General features: G+C 39.2%; 1 pseudogene; it reads left to right on the forward strand.

Moving 5' to 3' along the window:
* Positions 1-2,490: 2,490 nt before the first annotated feature.
* LOC130020655 (UDP-glucuronosyltransferase 2B31-like) overlaps positions 2,491-15,029 on the forward strand; it is a 43,171-nt pseudogene continuing 30,632 nt past the window's right edge.

Consider the following 15,029-nt stretch of genomic DNA (forward strand, 5'->3'; position numbering starts at 1 on the left):
TGATCTGCTCCCACAACAGTGCCCCTGAGGCACACCCAATTCCATCAGGCATTAGTAATCCTATATTGCTTTTTTCTTTTGTTGTGTCATGTGCACGGTTTAGCAATGGCCTGTTTGTATAGGAACAGAAACACAGGTCTTATAAAATGGGGGTTAATTGACTCCAAAATAATATTTATTCCCGAGCATCCAAATCTACTGGACTGCCCTTCGTTCCTAGCACTCCAAAAGCAGGGTCCCAACAAAGTAACTGGATGTATCCGGGGCAAGTTTTAAGCTACCCTGGCATTGAAAGGAGAAAGACATAGACTGGATGACGATGATGATTAGAAGTAGAGGACTATGAGAATACAATGAGACAAGGAAGAACATATAAGGAAGTGGAAGACTATGAGGTCTACGAGGAGACTAGGATGATGGAACTATAATGATGGGGACTTGAACAAAACTATGACTATGCTTGTGCAGTAAGGGGAGAGACCGCACTATGCTGGGGAAGAGAAAAATATAAACTGACTGCCTACCAGCCTGGGCCCAGGCCCTGTTTCTCCATTCCCTCATCTTCCATCAGGTACAGCCATGGGCTGGCCTGGGAGGCATCTCTGGAACACCGAACACTCGCATCCCACATGTCCCACACCCCGAAACCCATGCCTTTTCTTTGGAAACTCACAATATGTAATGAGGTATATAATTCTGCTCTGGCAGAGATTTTAGGACCCTCAATGGTGACAAGGATCAAACTCAGCTGAGCTGTGAGGATGACAGATACCTTGTCTACTGTGTGATTCATTTCGGTCTGCAATATGTGTTCTCACATATACCTTTAAGTCACAACTGCCAATTATCATTCTCCTTCTCTGCTGTTTTCTCCTCACTCTTCCCAGAATAAAGACTTGTGTCTTCAGGTGGGTACTAGATTGACATAGCAAACATACAAGGGGGAGCGATTACTCTGGGGGTTTTACGATGAAGTTGTAACGCCAGCCACTATGTACCTATGACTTGGGATAGGGACTGAAAAATCCTACTACTTACAAGGCAGCCAATGATAAGTCTCAGACTTAGACACAGTGTGTCGAACAAGGCAGGTTAGAGCCTTGATACAGAAAACTCCAGGGCTTAATAAATCCAGTTACTGTCTCCCTCCTGTAAATGTGTGACTGAGCTGTCCATAGCTCCCATTCCACTCTCAGGTGCTCAGCACTCTTTCCAGCTAGTCTCGGTCAAAGAAATATCCAAACTCTACTCCCAAATGGGATTTTTGCACTTGAGGAACTAAGAAACACTCTCACTTCACACCCTCTCTCCCAATAAGACCCTGCCTCCACAACTTCTTTATCTATTCTGTGTTGGCTTCTTGGCTGCTTCCAGGTTTTTGTACGGTAAATTGTATTATAATAAACAGACATGTATACATACCAAAGCAGTCATTGGTAAACTTTGATTACATACATAGGAGTGTATTTTTGTGATTGAGATATACTCATACCTTTCATAGAGTTCACCCCTTTAGACCCATTTCACAATAATAAAGTAGGGGTGCTCCCATTCCCCCAAATCTAACCACTGTCCTTTTTGTATAAACCTCTCAAAAAGGCCGGTTCTTAATAGTGAGATGAGATTTCATAGTCTTGAACTTGAATTTCACTTCTAATATGACCTGATGTGCAATATTTTTGTGTCCTTTGACATGCTATATATCTCAAATTTGGATGAGGCTTTTTGAAAGAAAACTGTGTTGTTCAGGGAACTTTATGGAGTTGCTCTGGGAATCATATGGTACCTGAGTTAACCAGAGCCAATGGAATAATACCGAGAAATCGGAGATATGCTTTGCTTGCAGTCAACCCAAGTTCTGTACACAGCATCCACTCTGGTCCTCCCAGCACTGACAAAAGTAACTTTTCAGTGTCAATATTAGAGTGACGCCTTAGAATGGCAGGTGTCTCCCAAAACAAAAACAACACAAAATCTGAGAGTATACCTGGCAAAACACATGTAGTGCCAAGAAAGAAACCCAAGTGAGTGGCTTGCAAGAAAATTCACTTGTCTACTGCACTCTCATGACATCTCAACAGTGTTTGCAAAAATAAAGCAAACAAGTTCTCAAAACATCACTTTTCATTCATTCTTATTCAAATAGAAAACAGTTTTTGCTTGAATTAATGTGTCATGAAATGACAGTGTCATCTCACTACCATTACCCTTAACAGACTTTTAAAAATATCATGTAATGTTGGTAGATTGCACACTAGGTCATTTCTTGATGAAAGCCTTCATAATCTTCAGAGATATTGAATGCATTTACTCACAAACCATGTCACCTAGACTTTGAATTTTTTATGCAATTAAAATGTGATTATTGATGACATTACGTACTTTCTTTCGAAATGAGTTATACATTAACTTTCTTATTGATTTATTCCTTGGACAAGAATATAAGCAACAGGAAAAGTAGTTTTTGAAAAATTCTCACTTTCTGCCATAATGTCTTTGAAATGGATATCAACTATTCTCCTGCTAGAGGTAGGTTATTACATTACTTGTGGGAGTTGTGGAAAAGTGCTGGTGTGGCCCACAGAATATAGCCACTGATTCAACATAAAGACAATCCTTGAAGAACTTGTCCAAAGAGATCATGAAGTCATTGTTCTGACATCTTCAGCTTCCATTCTTATAGATCCCAACAAAGCATCAACTATTAAGTATGATATTTACCCAACATCTTTATCTAAGGATGATTTAGTGGGTTCTTTAAAGACACTCATTAATTCATGGACATATGATATTCCAAAACAATCATTTTTGTCATATTTTTCAAAACTACAAGATACACTCTGGGAATATCTTGATGTAATTGAAAAGCTTTGTAGAGATGTAGTTTTCAACAAGAAACTGATGAAAAAGCTACAGGAATCAAGATTTGATGTCGTGTTTGCAGATGCCGTTGGACCCTGTGGTGAGCTTCTAGCTGAAGTACTCAAAGTCCCTTTAGTGTACAGTCTCCGTTTCTCTTTTGGCTCTACCCTTGAAAAGTATGCCGGAGGACTTCTACTCCCACCTTCCTATGTGCCTGTTGTTTTGTCAGAATTAAGTGACAAAATGACATTCATGGAGAGAGTGAAAAATATGATATATGTGCTCTATTTTGACTTTTGGAGCCAGATGTTTAATGAGAAGAAATGGAATCAGTTCTATAGTGAAATACTAGTAAGTCAGGTTTCTCTTGATAATAAGATGTGTTAAATATCATAAGACCCGGGAAAATGACTTTTATCACTGTAAGTGCATACAAATTTAGATTTTATAAACTAATTAGATGGCATAAAATGTCTATCCTTCTCACAAATGTTATAGAAAGACTTAGAGCTTAAGATAAATTTTAGACTACTATGACCTATAGTTAATATAGATATTTCTAGATGAACATGCAAAATAAATTTAATAACTAACTAAAATATCCAAAGTACTAAAATGTCCATTGTTATCTATTTGTTTGCATTAGGCTTTTTAATATAGACACTTCATACTCTTTAGGATATTGAGTAGAGATATATAGACTTCAGCAAAATTGAAAACTCATTCCAACAATAATATTATTTTATTTTGAAACTAAAGGAAAAGAAAGTGAAGAGTGCATTCTTGGATAAAACCACAGACTTTTTCCTGAATCAGGGTTAAAAACACCCCATATAATTTAGAGGAATCTCAATTTCTCGAGTAGGAAAAGATCATCAACTCCTAAAGAGTGCATGACCCATTAAATCCTGCTCTTTGTTAGCTCACAATTGCAGGGCATTCTCTTTCAAGTCCCATGAGCAGCATATTTTATTTCTTGGATTTGAGTTCATGCCCATCAGTGCCTAGTGTTTATTCAGGAGCCTGAGTTCAGGGATTACTCCATGAGATTTTCAAGGGGTTGAAATATATGGAATTGCAGGGACAGAATTGATTGTCTGTGCTCAAGACAAGTGCCTTACCTGCTATGTCTCTCTGGTCCCGATTCATAAACACTTTTAAAAGGAGATTTATTGAGAGTTTTTAAAATATTTTTCTATTGTACTCTATATAAAGAAGTGTAAAATACATGCTTAGAACATGTAAATTATATACTTCGTTTAGAGTTGCATCACAAGTATACATTTTATGGTAGATAACATGAGATAAAATAGATAATTTGCATTATCAAACCAGAGGTTATATTGCACCTTTGACTCCATTGTGTAAAGATCTTGTCAGAAAATTTCTTGGGATAATCACATTCCTTATTTACATGACCTAAACTTTTATGATTTACTTTGATTTTTTTTTGTTACCCATTAGGAAGATCCACTAATATTTATGAACTAATTGGGAAAGCTGATATCTGGCTCATTAGAACATACTGGGATTTTCAGTTTCCTCATCCAATCTTACCAAATTTTGAGTTTGTTGGAGGCCTACACTGCAAACCTGCCAAGCCCCTGCCTAAGGTACGCCAGGTCCTGTTTACTTTGAATTTCATATTTAGAAATCAAGCTAATAGGAGAATTTATTTTTTAAAAAATTCTTAAATTATTTCAATGCAAACTTTGCTTGTCTCTTTAGTATTAAAAAGACTGAAGTTGACATTATTGTAACCAATTGAGTAACTATTTTCAGTCACGCACCAATTCTGTAGTAAATCATAAAAAAATGTTTCTAGAACATGACTTTTAGCATTATATAGAATACAAAAGTATACATGGGGTAAAGAACACAATATATATATACATATATATGAATATATGGGAAGACTGTTCATTGTGCTATAATATAGAAGTCTAATGATGTCTCTATGTTCAAAAACTCCCACCATGTAACAATGGCAAGAAGATAACTTTGTGAACACAAGGTAAAGGTAAAGGTAAAGGTCCTCCCGTTGATCATCGATTTGCTTGAGCGGGCCCAAGTAACGTCTCCATTGGAGACTTTGTTGTTACTGTGTCTGGCATATCCAACGCGTCACGGGGAGCTTGCCAGGCTCTGCCCTGCAGACAAGATACTCTCGGTAGCTTGCCGGGCTCTCTGAGAGGGGCGGAGGAATCGTACTTGGGTCGGCCATATTGGCTGCATGCAAGGTAAATGCCCTGCCGCTGTGCTATTGCTCCAGCCCTGTGAACACAAAAAATAAAAAGGCCCTCCCATTGTTCGTTGATTTGCTCGAGCGGGTCCAGTAATGTCTCCATTGGAGACTTTGTTGTTACTGTGTTTGGCATATGGAATACGTCACAGGGAGCTTGCCAGGCTCTGCCGTGCGGGCAAGATATTCTCGGTAGCTTGCCGGGCTCTCCGAGACGGGCAGAGGAATCGAACTCGGGTCGGCCACGTTGGCTGCGTGCAAGGCAAACGCCCTACCGCTGTGCTTTGTGTGAACACAAAGTATGAGATAATTCATGATGGAAAGAAAAAATCTAAATGGTCTAAAGTGAAATCATTTCTTTTATTTCTTAGCTTATGGGGCCAGACCAGTGATGCTAAAGAGTTCCTTCAGCTCTTTACTCAAGAATTACCCCTGGTGGTGCTCAGGGGACCATATAGGCTACTGGGGATCTAACCTGGGTCAGCCACATGCAAGGCAAATGCCCTACCCACAGCACTGTCATTCCAGTCCTAAAGTAAATCCTTTCGAAGATAATGTAAAATCAGTATCCATTACAAAATTACTTTAACTATTTTAAGATATGGTCTATATCGTATTGGCAGCAACATAAAACTGAGATTGTATTCAAGATTCTATTTTCTTTAAAATAGTATATATATACATATATATAATATTCTTTAGTCTTAAAGCATATTCCTGATGATTTGAGTGAAATATTGTGTGAAGGTTTCTCTCTTCTAATTACCTGACACATGCATCATTGATTTGGTAGCTTAACTCCTTGTGAACCTAGAGGTGGTATACATTTGACCTTAGAGATAAAAGGGTCTCTCAGTGATGCATGCATTCAGGCACAAAAACAAAACACTGGGGGAGCAGATAGCAAGGACAGGCATAAGTTGTTTGTTAAGTTTCAAACTCACTGCACCACATTTGATTATGGAACCCTGAGAATTGTCTGGAGTGAGCTCTGAATAAAGAGCCAACATAAATCTCTGAATGAAGCCTCTGATCAACACTGGTTGGGGTTGGGATTGGTTCAAAAGCCCAGTCCAAACATACAAAACCAAGTCTGACTGGCTAATTACAAACAAGACACTACATCGGTCAAGAAAATGACCAAGAATTCACTGTCATAAACATACACAGGTGGTGTTATGGGGTCTGAATTTCAAATCCCATTTTGTAAAGAGGCTGGAGCTATAGCACAGCGGGTAGGGCATCTGACTTGCACGCAGCCAACATGGCCGACCCGAGTTCGATTCCTCCGCCCCTCTCGGAGAGCCCGGCAAGCTACCGAGAGTATTCGATATGCCAGGCACAGTAACAACCAAGTCTCCAAAGGAGACGTTACTGGGCCCGCTCGAGCAAATCGATGATCAACAGGAGGGCCTTTTTTTTGTAAAGAGACTAAGTTGGCAAATAATAATGCATAAGCAAAGGAATTTTATTACTAGGTAGAACTAGGGTCCAAGTCTCACTCAACACAGGGGAGTCTTGACAAAGACCCTGACTCCAAGTAGCAGCAGCTTATGTAGGTTTCAAAGTTAAGCACTGTGGCAATAGTGGTAAGGGAAGAGTTAAACAATAGTTCCCAGTGACAGCGATACTTTATTGTTACATAGGCTACTCATTCTTTACTTTTCACAAAAGAGGATCTCTGGGGCATTTTGACTGGGAGCATAGGGATTGATGAGCCCACCTACTGGGCCCAGGAACTTTCCTTGGGGTGCTTTCAGGTTGGCTAGTTACACATTGTTTCATTACTGGGAAACTATGTCTGTTTCAGTTCCTGGAACTGAACCTGAGGTCCACCTGATTTTTCTCATTTTGCTGCCTGTTACAGGGTCAGTTTAGCTTATACAGTGGGAAGGTATAATAGTGGTGGGATTGTTGTTTTAATATTAAATGATATCAAATATAGTGAAGTACTTTATAACAAAAAAAATAAAAATTTTAAATAACCAAAACACACATACAGGTGTCCATATACATGGTTAGACAAACATGAGAAGGCTTTTCAGGCTGAAATTTACCAGCAGCCAGTAGGTGGCCATAGTTGCAGAGACCAGAATGGTGAGTAGCAGACCCTGCAGGGTATGTTTAAGAGCAACCTGAGGATTCATTCCCATCTGCTCTAAAGCTGCACTCAAGAACAGTGTGTGTCTCAAGGATAAGAAGCAGAGTTAGCACACACCAATGCGTCAAAATTTAAGTTCTGAGAGCCAGTCTAGTTGAGGTCACACAATTCCTATGCTTAGAGATGTCATGGGAGCTTCCTGAAACTGTGTTTCCAATTTAGCAGTTTGAGGGGGGTTTAATCACTTGATCACTTGACATCTCATTACTTATCGAGTTACTCAATCAGGCACCAGTAATGTCTCCATTCATCCTGTTGCATGCTAGTGTAGCCCAATACCATCTACTCGGTCCAGGAACACAAAGAACCTCAAACCAAGAGTTCAGGGTCTTGACGAAGAAGTTTGACCATGTCGTACATGGGCGGTCACTCGATCTTTTGTCGTCTCATGGAATCCAGTCGATAATGGCTCTAGTCCAGCAGTCATCTCCAAATTGCATTATGTGTCTAGCCCATCTGATTTTCAATGCCTTGGCAAATGAAGCAGCATCCATTATTCTCAATCGTCAACAAAGGTCGGAACTCTAGACTCCTTCTCTCACTTGAGTGAAATGTAATACTCCAAGCATAGCTCTTACAATTGCTCTTTGGGAGAACCTGAATAGAGTTCTCATCCTGTTTTCATAGGACCCAGGATTCTGAGTTGTATGGTAATGCAGGAAGAACAGTGGAGTCGAAGAGATGTGCCCAGAACCAGAGGATTTTCGTCCTCTTAGCTATTTCTTCGACACTCTTGAAGGCATTCCATGCTGCTCTTTCTCCTGCTAAACTCATGTGCCAGATCATTCATCTTGTTGAATTCGCGAACTAGGTACACATAGCTGCTGCATTCAGAGATGTTTGTTCTTTTGAGAGCAAATGGAACATCAGTTCATTTTTTCATGAACATTGTCTTTGTGAGATTCAGCTGCAGACTGACCTTTCCACACTCATTGTCAAAGTTGGCCAGCAGTTGTGCACCTTGCTAATATTTGTTGTTATTAGAACATCATTATACAATGATGTTATCAGCAAAGTGAAGGTGGTATAGTTGCCTACTGTCTATCTTCACTCCCATTTCTTCCCATCTTGTTATCACATGATATTCTCGAGAGTTGCACTGAAGAGTTACACCCTGCCAAACCCTTCTCTTTACGTCAATGATCACTTCCTTGTAGAATGGTGAGATCCTGGTAGTGAATCCGTAATACAGCTCATGGAGGATCCTGATGTATTGATTTTGAATGCCATGTTTGGCTAGGGCTTGATGACTGCTTCAGTCTCAAAAGATTCAAAGGCCTTCTTTAAATCAATGAACGCTAGACAGAGCAGCATCTTGAACACCGAGAAAACTCACTGAGCTTGGTTATTGTGTGGATATGGTCAATCCTGTGGTTGGTGGGAGAAAGCAGAGAAGCTCTGTCCCTGGGTCCACTGAGCCTGGAGTCCAAGGTCTCAGAGAGTTCCGCTTATCTTGTTCTGTGGGTCTTCAGTCGTGCATGAGTCTCGGCCGGAGCTGCCACGCGGGTTCGGAAAGCGTCCGGGAGTGTGGCGACGGTTGGGTAGTGGGAGTAGTGTCGATTGTCTGTCATCTACAAGTTGTTCACTTGAGTCATCCTAAATAGGATTGGCAGAACACTAGATGAAGGACAACCATGTGAGCAAGCTGGGTTCCGCAGAGGATTCAGCAGCATCAACCATATCCACACGATAACCAAGCTCATTGAGGTTTCTTGGGAGTTCAAGATGTCGCTCTGTTTAACGTTCATTGATTTAAAGAAGGCCTTTGATTCTGTTGAGACGGAAGCGGTCATTGAAGCCCTAGCCAATCAGGGCATTCAAGCCTAATACATCAGGATCCTCCGTGAGCTGTATTGCGGATTCACTACCAGGATCTCACCATTCTACAAAGAAGTGATCGTTGATGTCAAGAGAGGGGTGCGGCAGGGTGATACCATTTCACCGAAACTCTTCAGTGCCACCCTCGAGAACACCATGCGACGACTAGAATGGGAAGGAATGGGAGTGAAGATAGATGGTCAGCAACTACACCACCTCCGCTTTGCTGATGACATTGTTTTAATAACACCAAACATCAACCAAGCGGCACAAATGCTTGCCGACTTTGACCGTGAGTGTGGAAAGGTAGGACTACAGCTGAATCTTACGAAGACAATGTTTATGAGAAACAGCCTTGTTCCTGATGCCCCATTTGCTCTCAATGGAACGACCATCTCCGAATGCAACAGCTATGTGTACCTAGGTCGAGAGGTCAACATGACAAATGACCTGGCACCCGAGCTGCGCAGGAGGAAGAGAGCGGCTTGGAACGCCTTCAAGAACGTCGAAGAAATAGCTAAGAGGACGAAGAACCTCCGGCTCCGGGCATATCTCTTTGATTCCACTGTTCTTCCTGCATTAACATATGCCTCAGAGACCTGGACCCTATGCAAACAAGATGAGAATGCTATTCAGGTCTCCCAAAAAAGAATAGAAAGAGCTATGCTTGGAATATCACGTTTCACTCAAGTGAGAGAAAGAATCCAGAGTTCTGACATCCGTAGACGATCAAGAATCAGGGACATTGTCTCATTTGCCAAGGTGTCGAAAAAGAACCAAAATAACGGACATAACAAGTAAACTCCATAGTTCTGGTTCATAGCCATTTTATGTTAATGGTAAATTGACAACTGAGTTATCATTTTTGTGGCTATTAATATATGTTATTGAGGAAAAATTTCTTTTTTATGTTGAATTTGTATATTTGAGAATAAATTTAAGGCATTTAAAAAATAAAAGAAAAGAATATTCTATGTATTATTTGCACAATTAAGTGGAAGATAGCTAACACCACTAGACTGAATATATTCAGAGACTTCTCTGTAGCCAGAAAAGTTATGTGGTTTGTGCTCAATGAAAATAGTATACATTCATTTAAAAATTAAAACATAAGGGTCAGGAGATGCAGCACAGAGGCAAAGGTAAATGGTTCAAGTGCCTGGACCCTGGCTTAATCACAGACAACACATAATTCTGAAACATCTCTGAAGGAAGCCCTGGAGGATCCTGGGCATCTCCTGCTGATTCTCTGGAGTCTTTAGGAGCATAACTGGGGAGGTTCATGTCACTCTTCACACTGCAGAGCACTTTCAAATGTCATTGCATTGAACCGTTGGCCACACTGACCAAAAATCATTCAGAAGAGCTCCTGGTCTCCTCAGAACGACTTGAGAGAACATGCCCTCCCAAGGTGAAACGTTACCTCTCTTTCACTCAATGATTTTATTCCTGCTCCCGTACCTAAGAGCGCAAGCTCTTTCATTAAAAATATATGTGCATGCTTACATTATAGCTGCTATATTCACGATACTCAGCTTCAAGAAAAACTGTGATGACAACCCTTGAAAATTGTAAATATGAGTAAGCTTCTCATGTGGTAACTGAGAAGCTGGTGAAAGAGGATGGAGGGACAACCTGAAGTGACACTGGGGACATGGTATAAGGTCTCAGGCACTTTGACAGAAGAGGAAGGGCTGCAACCTTGCATGCCTAAAAGCATAAATGCAATATTGTAAATAAGTTAAATCAATCAGAAAAAAAGTAATGACTACAATACGAATTATATGTTTGTAATTAGAAATAATTTTTAAATATCTTATTGTAAACAAGTTAAATCAATCAGAAAAAAGTAATGACTACAATACAAATGATATATTTGTGATTAGAAATAATTTTTAAATATCTTTTTTATACAATAAAAAGGTTAAATGGTTTATGCATGTACTTTCCTGTAGAACACCTTTAGAGATCGTTGTGTGTGTGGCAGGTTTGAATAGAGTCTCACACGTGCAAGCCTTCTTACGCTCTACCTCTGAGCCACAACTCTGGCCAATAACATATGGCATTGTCCTGCTTCCCATGAAGTAAAAAATTCTTTCTTCCTAGGAAATGGAAGAGTTTGTTCAGAAGTCTGGAGAAAATGGTATTGTGGTGTTTACTCTGGGGTCAATGGTCAGTAACATGCCTGAAGAGAGAGCCAATGTGATTGCATCAGCCCTCGCCCAGATTCCAAAAAAGGTTAGCATACACAGAAAGTCCTACTGATATATCTGTTACGTTTTTAATTCTTTACAAATTTCTACTTTACAAAAGTTTTATAAATTTGTATGGCCTAGAATTGGAATTAGAGATCACATACATAACACTCTAAATATAAATGATAAAGTCTGCTTTATCTGAGTAATTCAATACAAAATTTACATGTTAGTTGTTAAAGTAAAACCAAGGGTACTGCTGAAGACCAAAACACTGCAGTCACATTGAGAGAGAATAAAATACACTTAAGGAAAACAATGTAATCATTATTATACTAGTTATCCGTGCAGGTACATAAATACCAAATTCTACCCTGTCATTTGTTCTGTAGAATTGTTATTCCTGCAGAGTTTATAAATATGAGAAATCACTGTATCACTGTATCACTGTCATCCCGTTGATCATCAAACAACTTGAGGGGCACCAGTAATGTCTCCATTTCTCCGAGCCCTGAGATTTTAGCAGCCTCTTCTTACTCCTCTTTTCCCAACAATTGGAGGCTCTTTCAGGGTCTGGAGAATGAGACCTATTGTCGTTACTTTATTTGGCATATCGAATATGCCACGGGGAGCTTGCCAGGCTCTGCACGTGCGGGCAGGACACTCTCGGTAGCTTGCCAGACTGTCCAAGAAATATGAGTAAACACTGGAAATGTTATCAGAAAATAATTGAACAGCAACTTTAGTCAGAAATCTATAAAGCAAAATGGCCTCATATAATATGTGCATGTATGGTAACATAAAACTCCTCCTCTATAATTTTGAAATGAAACTATTCAATTTGCTTTTCAGTGTGTAGTTCAAGGTAAAGGTAAAGGTAAAGGCCCTCCCATTGATCATCGATTTGCTCGAGCAGGCCCAGTAACGTCTCCATTGGAGACTTTGTTGTTACTGTGTTTGGCATATGGAATACGTCACGGGGAGCTTGCCAGGCTCTGCCGTGCGGGCGAGATACTCTCAGTGGCTTGCCGGGCTCTCCGGGAGGGGCGGAGGAATCGAACTCAGGTCGGCTATGTTGGCTGCGTGCAAGGCAAATGCCCTACCGCTGTGCTATCGCTCCAGCCCTAAAAGTAAAGTCCCTCCCGTTGATCATCGATTTGCTCGAGAGGGCCCAGTAACGTCTCTATTGGAGACTTTGTTGTTACTGTGTCTGGCATATCGAATACTCTCGGTAGCTTGCCGGGTTCTCCGAGAGGGGCGGAGGAATTGAACTCGGGTCGGCCATGTTGGCTGCATGCAAGGCAGACGCCCTACCCGCTGTGCTATCATGCAAGGCAGACGCCCTACCCGCTGTGCTCCAGCCCTGTGTAGTTCAAAGTCAGAAATTTTATAAATGTTTTAATTGATTACTTTAATAAAATCACTTCATTTATCAAAGCAAAACCTTATATTTATACTTCATTGAATATAAAATAAGCACTGTGCATGTATTCCTATTATAGTAGTATTCTAGCGGTATTTACTCAAAATACCTCTTTGCCTATTGAAGTACCTTCTATAGTATAATTCTAAAGGTAACTAAACTATCTTTTGTGTTCTTAGCATTGAAACATGCATATTAAACATTTAAAGTTTAACTAGTAGATTGACAGTTTTTCTTATACGTTCTCTGGAGGTTTGATGGCAAGAAGCCTGATACTTTAGGGGCAAATACTCGGTTGTACAAATGGATCCCCCAGAATGACCTTCTTGGTAAGATTCTGGAACACACACACTGAAAGGAAGATAAATCCTATTCGAGTGACATCCATTCACAAGAAATGAAAATAACCAAACACAGCAACAAAATTCAATCAATAAAATTTAGTTAACATATTTAGTTTTCCCAGTATACGGTGGAGCGTGATAGTACTCACAAAATCACATAATTTGCGTTTCAAAATCACAAGATGTAATGGTACCAATGGACAATTTGGTGGTGCAAAAATGAACTGCTTATTGTGAAATTGCTATTGAATACAATGTAATATCACAATGTAGAAGTCTCCATAGTCCATTTCTGAAAATCTCGATGACATGACTACATTAACTTCACCATGAACTTCACCTCATCATTCATTCAATTGTTTTATTACCTTGAAGTTAAATTTACTCTCCTGTATTCATCATTTCTAGGTTATTTCAGTTACAGAAAATATTTTCTCTAAATTTGTTCATCAGGAAAATTTGTCTCATTTCCAACTCAAAATGTTCAGTGCTCTTTGCCTATTTCTCTAGAAGAACAAAAGGATACTGGTTCTGAGATCCAAAAAACATTTGTTTTTAATAGACGATGTTTTCGAGAATACAATGATTATATGAGTTCCTTGATTTGCTATTTCAATTTAGTAAAACAATAGTTTGCTATTTCCTAAAATTCACTCCATTTTAGGTCACCCCAAAACCAAGGCTTTTATCACTCATGGTGGGACCAATGGAATCTATGAGGCAATTTACCACGGGGTCCCTATGGTGGTCATTCCTTTGTTTTGGGATCAGCCCGATAACATCGCTCATATGCAGAACAAGGGAGCAGCTATCAGGCTGGACCTTGAAACAATGTCAAGTTTAGATTTGCTCAATGCATTGAAGAAAGTCATCAATGATCCTTTGTGAGTATCACAATATTTTAACAAATATTATCTATGCATAGGGACTTCCGTTAATGTATATTTTATACCATTTAGAAGACTAGATGTGCAATGAATAAGATGATTAAAACCATCTAACTGATATTTTTAAACTTTTTTAATAGTTCTTTTGCCCATAAATTTATAATGTAACAGATTACTGTTAAAGCTTTCAGTTTAAGTCATGGAAAGATTTATAAGAAATTGAAGAATATTCCTTATTCTATATGCCATAGATCTCACAGAAGTGGAGAATGAAGAACTTAAATTTGAATAACTACTTGTAGTCAGATCCAAATTCTGAAATGTATATATAGTCAAACTCAATAAATAACATCTAACAGTTTGATTATATAAGTGCTTACCTAATACAGATAGTTAATATATAACATTCAACTAAAGTATATATTTTTAAAAACTGCAGTGTTAAAGAGTTTTGAAACCCTTATAAAAGTAAAATGTGGTAAAATAGTAAAACTCTCACAGACTTGGGGCCGGAGAGGTACCATGGTGAGTAGGGGTCTTGTCTTCACACAGCCAACTTTGTTCCAATCTCCAGAATCCCATATATGGTTCCCTGGGCATTGTCAAGAGCAATTCCCAAGCTTAGAGCCAGGAGAAAGCCCTGAGCACTGCTGGCTATGTCTGAAAAAATGAACAAAATAAACACACACAAAACTCTTACACACACTGTAGGACACTAAGCACTCTCCCACCCTAATCAAGCATCAATCTATATTCTATGTTTATCAATTACTCAAATGAGAACATTTCATACAAATGAAATCATGTCAAATATATAGTCATATACCTCTAGCTTTCTTCACTTAACATAATATACTTTATTGCTTCATTCACGTGATAATTTTGTACTGCTGAAAAAATAGTCTTTGGCTTGGCTATATCATACCACATACCCATTAATCATACACGAGCTTTTGTTTTCTTCCACTATGACTTTTATGAACATTTTTGTGCATTTTTTTGTTGTTCAACAAGTGTTTTCATTTCTCTGGGTATATTTCTGAAAGTAGTTTTTCTTGGATATATGGTAACATTTATAACAAAAAGTCAATCTGAAA

This window comes from Sorex fumeus, unplaced genomic scaffold (genome assembly GCF_029834395.1).
Source record: "Sorex fumeus unplaced genomic scaffold, SorFum_2.1 ptg000013l, whole genome shotgun sequence".
Taxonomy (NCBI): Eukaryota; Metazoa; Chordata; class Mammalia; order Eulipotyphla; family Soricidae; genus Sorex; species Sorex fumeus.